This window comes from Aedes albopictus, chromosome 2 (assembly GCF_035046485.1).
Source record: "Aedes albopictus strain Foshan chromosome 2, AalbF5, whole genome shotgun sequence".
In the NCBI taxonomy this organism is placed as follows: domain Eukaryota; kingdom Metazoa; phylum Arthropoda; class Insecta; order Diptera; family Culicidae; genus Aedes; species Aedes albopictus.
In genome coordinates this window covers 154,464,028-154,470,353 of record NC_085137.1, presented here as the reverse complement: position 1 = coordinate 154,470,353, position 6,326 = coordinate 154,464,028, and the positions used below count along the sequence as shown (strand labels likewise).

The 6,326-nt window shown below is 39.7% G+C and overlaps 1 long non-coding RNA gene across 1 annotated transcript; it reads right to left on the bottom strand.

Moving 5' to 3' along the window:
- Window positions 1-1,450: 1,450 nt before the first annotated feature.
- LOC115264382 (uncharacterized) lies at window positions 1,451-2,676 on the bottom strand. The gene is made up of 3 exons (XR_003896159.2): window positions 2,242-2,676; window positions 2,052-2,117; window positions 1,451-1,991 (listed from the first exon to the last, which is right to left on the bottom strand). It is a non-coding gene; the product is annotated as an uncharacterized LOC115264382 (long non-coding RNA).
- Window positions 2,677-6,326: the final 3,650 nt, after the last annotated feature.

The window sequence follows — 6,326 nt, the reverse complement described above, 5'->3', positions numbered from 1 at the left end:
TTCCAGGAACTGCTTCTAGGATTTACCCAGGTGCCAATTTTTAAATTCCTCCGCCAGGAATTGATATATTTTTTCGAAGAATGAACTCTGGGTTTTACTTTCTGAAATTGCTCCTGGAGTTCCTTCTGAAATTCACCCAGATTATTATTTGGATATTCCTGTAAGAGTTCCCCCGGCGTTTTCTTCAAAAGCTCCTATGATAATTGTTCCAGGACTTTTTTTTCTTTAATAATTCTTTTTGAAACTTCTACATGAGTTCCCACAGAATTTCTGCTTGGGATTTTTTCATAAAAAAAGTGAAATTCTATCCATTTTGAAGTTCCATCTGCGATTCATAGAAGAGGTCCTTTTGGTATTCTTCCAAGGAATCCTTCTGAGATTTATCCATGGATTTCTGCAGGAGTTCCTTTTGAGGTTCCTCCAGGACTTCCTGTAAGGATTCCTAGTTTCTTCTAGAGTACTTTTCATCCTTGCCCTTATTCTTAGATTTCTGCAAATGCTTCTGTTGAATTTCCTCCAAAATCGTCTCTGGAATTTCTCCAAGATTTCCTACTAGGTTTACACTAAAAGCTTCTCCCGAGAATCCCAAACGAGTCGATTCCGGCAAGGTTTCCTGGGTACCTACCTCTGATAATGGCCAATATGTCCAAAAAAATACAAAATGCATTCTACAGTTTTTGTTGTGCAGAATGATGAAGATTGATATGTCGCAAGGGTCCAGAAAAAAAACCCCGAACTGACCACTTCCCTGTGGGGAAACAGGTTCCCCGAGTACTTTCGCAGAGTAATCAATAGATTACACACATTACATAGATTACATACAAAAATCCCATAATACCCGTTGAAGAATCCTCAAAGTATTTCTGGAAGCATTCCAAAGAATAAAATTGAAGAATTCCATAAGAAATGGTAAAATAGCCCCATAAGTAATTCCTTGAGAAATCCCTACAAAAATACTTCTTACGAATTCTAAAAGATAATAAAGCGAAATCAATTGAGGTGTAATCCCAGAAACATGTTTGGAGGAATTCCAAAAGAAACTCCTTGTGTAATCTCCAAACCATGTAACCGTCCGTCGTATCTGCCAATGAGAAATGCCGCAAACGCAGTGGCTTATGCGCCACTCTCTAGATGAGAGACCACTGGTCGTGTATTAAGTTGCCCGACTAAGCTTTTAACAGCATGAGTGCAATCTACTAGGGAGGAATGCTCGAACGGTACCTAGGTATATAACGCAGAAACTAGGTTGCCAAAACTCAAAGTGAATTAACCTGAAGCGAACGCACCGAAGCAGTAAAGTGAACGTATAACGCAAACGTGCTCAACAGACACGTGACTCAAGACTTTCCTGGGTGGACAAAGTTACCTCAGGGCTCGGTAGAAAATGAACGGAGAAACGCAAAGTAATTTAGATTGAATTCATTTGTATTGTCTTCATTTTTTCAAAAGATTCATTTATGTGTAACGTGAAAGTGTATGTGTTGTAGTGTGTGTGACATGGCCATGCTTAACAACATACCTGATCAGGGATTTTATGCTGATGCTGGCAGCTGCTCGAACCGTCAGGGGTGGGTCGACGCTGCGTGACGTCCAGCGGCCGGGGTACCGGCTACAGCGGGTGTCCGAACCTTTTGTTCCAGGGATCACCAGAGCTCCTCGGCAGAAGCGTCGCCGGGAGGGGCACACGTGCGTAAGGGGCCGAAACAACGTTGCGGGAATGGGCTGTGGCTGATGGTCCGATACTCTACCGTCTCCTCTCGTCCGGAAGGCCAACGTGCCTCCAACTGGTTCTCGCCTGTGGGACTACTCAACCACCGTGACGTAATGAAACCTTCCCTCGAAGACTCTCGGCAGGTCGGATGGCCTCTATTCCCGTTTAGCTACCGTAATGGCGGGCCCGCACGGTCCGGAATGGCACTTCGTGGAACGTAGCTGGCCAACGAAGGCCGTAGAGCTTTCAAGCCCGTACAAAAAGCGTCAATCGGACGCTGCTGTCCGATTTGAATCTTTGATTAATTTCTTACAATTAAAGGAATTCAATAAACAATTACCTTTTGTACTATACAAGAATGCACGAGAGCAGAACCTCTGTTCCTCGTGATAGAATACAACTCAAACTATTGTTCGTTGAAAAAGAATAGAATAAAACATTTAAATAAATTACGGTTCACTTTACTGCACTAAATATTCTTCTAATAACTTTTCAATAATTTTAATAATTCACTTTGAACTTTTACACACCTTGGATTATAAAAAAGAAATAATAGATATCACTGAACTGGCTTCTACTCTTCAGCCAAGACTAATTTGGAATGAAACAGTAGTCGCAAAAGGAATATGTCATGCCCTAAAATGCTTAGTCATTTTGCAATACATTCAATATTAACGCATACTTTTATATAAACATTAGACGAAATTATTTCATTTACAGGTCATCTATGTCTAAGTTCTACTACTAACAAGCTTTTATCCTGATAAAGCTTCAAAATTTATGGCTAGAAATTTCAAATTTGCGGCTGATATATCAATGGTTCTTAAAATTATCAAAAGATGCTATAAATTTATAGCACATCTAAAAAATAGCAACAATTAATTTTGAAACGTTTTTTGATAACAGTAACTGTAACTTTACTATAAAATATAAGGTAAAAAAAAGGAAATTTTAACAGAAAGACGAACAACGTTACATCACACCACGCAATTTTATGAAAATTTGATCAATTTGAGATTGATCAAATTTTCATAACCCTAGAAAAATACTCAAATATATATAACAAGTCGATGGTCCAATTGTTGAATACTGAAACAGGTTACTCTATAAAACTAACGCCTAGTTGAACACATACTGTCTTGTTGCCGATATTATAATTCAAAAAAAAAAAATATCTACAACATTGGAAACTTCCAACCCATCCGTAGATTCATCTTTAAAACGAAAAGATTCCATAAAACATAAAACCCTCACATGCAGTGTCTACCCCATCGATCATAAACCGACTACTCGTAAACACTTTACACATGATTAGAACTTGCTTCAGATCAACAGCATCAACCCAAAGTTGACTATTTGTTGATTCCAGCACTTGAAACGTAAACGTAAATAAACAAGGGTTCATAATTTTCTACGACATCAACCTTGTGTTGACCAATACTATAAAAAATTATGCTATCAAAATAGCCCTGTGACTGATTTCAAAAATACGGAGAAAAACATCGTAAGCAACTGACAGCATCGTGTTCAACCCTGCGCTGGATATGACAGAGCGATGATAACGCAAATGTCAAAACGACAAAAGCATCAGAAGAAGAATAGTGAAGAACGCGTTTTACTATGGAGCTGCATGAAAATCTTCGAAAACTGGCAAAATTACTTGAAAAAACCGGGGAGTATTTCCTACAATTATTATTTAAACATTATCTAAACTATTTCCTTTTATTTACAGGTGAAAACGAGAATGGAAAATCCTTAACTCTAAAGAATCATTAACGCCTGGTTTGGACGCAAACGTGAAATATGTCTACCTATACCGAGAACAATATGATGAACCTCTATGATATGTTTACATCTTTCTACCTGGAATTCATTATGCTTCAACTCTATCCCAGCAAAAGTGAAAGTGCTCTTCATTTGTATTAGTGAAAGTGAAAGTGTATTTACATATGGAGTACAGAGAAACCAGATATGAATGCTGGAAAATCTACCTGGATGTGTTTATTCTTATACCGTTTTCCTGATACCGAACCTGAGACGTATTTTCGAGGGCGTTTTCTACCTTTTTGTGCTTTCCGTATTGAAAGTTCATAGCTTTAACACTTATTTTGCTTCTCTAAAACTTTTTAAGAAAGGTCGCGTGAAAGATTCCTATGCGTTTACCAGTGTTATCCGCCAATTCATAGCTGTCCCCCAGTACATTTGTAACTGTAGCTTCCGTATATTTAGGAGCCAGTTTGGCACAAAAATCTTTCCCCTTATCAGACATAAAGGTACCTTTCTTGAGAACTCGTTCTCCAATCTGGTATTTTGGTGCTTTTGAGCTGGATCTTAAATTATAAAACTTGGCTTGCTTTTGATACGCAGCTTGGAGGTTTCTGCGCACCTGTTCATACAACAACTCCCTCTCCCCGGGGGTTATTGTGTGCTCGTTTTTGCAGTTGCTATTGAGCGTTTCATATTCCCGACCATCGGATATAATGTTTCGTCCAAACGTTAGGAAATATGGCGTGTGTTTCGTGGACTCATGCGAGGCATTCCTGATAGCATTGGCTATGTTCTGAATGTTGTCCGCCCATGTTTTATGATTGGACTTTATCGTGGCTCTGATTGCGGATGTTATCACCCTGTTAACTCGTTCAGAGTTATTCACCTGTGGGTGATAGAATGGTGTCAGCCAATGTGTAACACCGTAATGCTCTAGTAGATTCTTGAAAATCTTGGAAGTAAACTGGCTTCCATTATCTGTGAGAATGGTTTGAGGTACACCGAACAGTAAGAATATGGATTGTTCAATGAATTTGACCAGAGAGGAGGATGTGGCTTGTTTAAATGGTTGGATGAGTACAAACTTCGTGAACACATCGGTGACGACAAGAAGGCAAGTGCTTTGTGCCTTCCCCGATGGTGGAAAAGGACCAAGGTAATCTAAGGTCAAAAATTGCCATGGTTGGTCGCAGTTTTGCTTTTGTGATCCCATTGGAGGGACACTATTGACATTGGTGCTTTTCGAGATTTTGCAAGGTAGGCATGACTTACAAAACTGTTTAGTTTCCACTGCCATTCCAGGCCAAAAAAACTTCTCCTTCAACTTTGAAAGGGTTTTATCGTATCCAAAATGACCAGGTTCATGAGCCACTCTAATGAGTTCAGCTCGTTCCTGTTTTGGGGGGTAGTACTTCCACAAAAACCTTTTATCTTCAATTTTGGCAGTGTTTTGTACAAATTTAAAGATCTTATCGCCCACTATCTTAAATTCTCTGTACTTCTCAGGGTCGGAAGTAATCTGATTACGTAAGTTTAAATACTCTCCATCAACAATCTGAACAGTTTCAATTCGTGAAAGACAGTCAGCGAGCACGTTGTCCTTGCCTTTCCTGTACTGTATGCTAAAGTCATACGACTGCAGCTTGAGAGCCCAGCGAAGCAAACGAGAATTACTGTTGGCCGCCGTAATTGTGAAAAGCCACGTAATACTTTTTGCGTCGGTAATGACCTTAAAGTTTGTGCCCTCAACGTAATGACGAAAATTTTCTATTGCTAGTAACACCGCGAGGCACTCTTTCTCTGTTGCGGCATACTTGCGCTGCGTACTAGACAGTTTCTTACTGTAATACGCAATAATACGTTTGCCCTCAGGGTGGTCCTGCAGCAGGGCTGCACCCACAGCGAGCTGAGATGCGTCCGTTTCGATTACGAATGGAAGGTCGTACCGCGGGTTCGCTAAAACTGGTGAGGATGTTAATACAGATTTCAGTTGCTCTAAAGCCTGTTCGGCTTCCGTAGTCCATTTAAATTTCTTTGACTTTTTTAATAGGTCCGTTATCGGTGTGGTAATGTGGCTGTAATTATTGACAAATTTCTGATAAAACCCGATAAGTCCCATGAGTCTTCTTACGTCCCTGATGGATTTAGGCCTTGGGTAATTCAGTATGGGTTCCAATTTGGACCCATCTATCGCTAGGCCGTTTTCGGTTAAAAGGTAGCCTAAATATTTCACTTGACGCCTACAGAAACGACTTTTTTGAACTGAAATTGTCAAACCAGCCTTGGCTAAACGTTTGGCCACCTCTTTCAGGAGGCGAAAATGATCTTCAAGGGTCTCAGTTGCTATCACTATATCATCGAGGTATATAAATACGTATGGCTCAAGGTCAAAACCCATTGCCTTGTTCATGAGCCGGCTCATTGTAAATGGAGCATTTTTTAAACCGAATGGGACAACCTTAAATCTGAAGAGACCTTTAGGCGTCCTGAATGCTGTATAATTCCTAGAGTTCTCTTTTAAAGGGACTTGAAAGTAAGCATCCTTTAAGTCAATTATACTAAAATATTTAGCCTTTTGAAGCCTGTGGAAAATTTCATTCATATTGCGCATTGGGTATGCATCCTTTTTGGTTACCGAATTGATTTTCCTAGAGTCCAAGCATACACGAATTTTTCCGTTTGATTTTTTAACAGGAACTAAAGGGCTAGCAAATTCACTAGTGCACTCTTCAATCACATCTAATTTCTCATACCTTTCCAACTCTTTTTCTATGCTCTCCCACACCCTGGGTGAGTACCTGTACATGGGAAGATCTCTCATTTTAGCACCTTCTATTATCTCGATCTC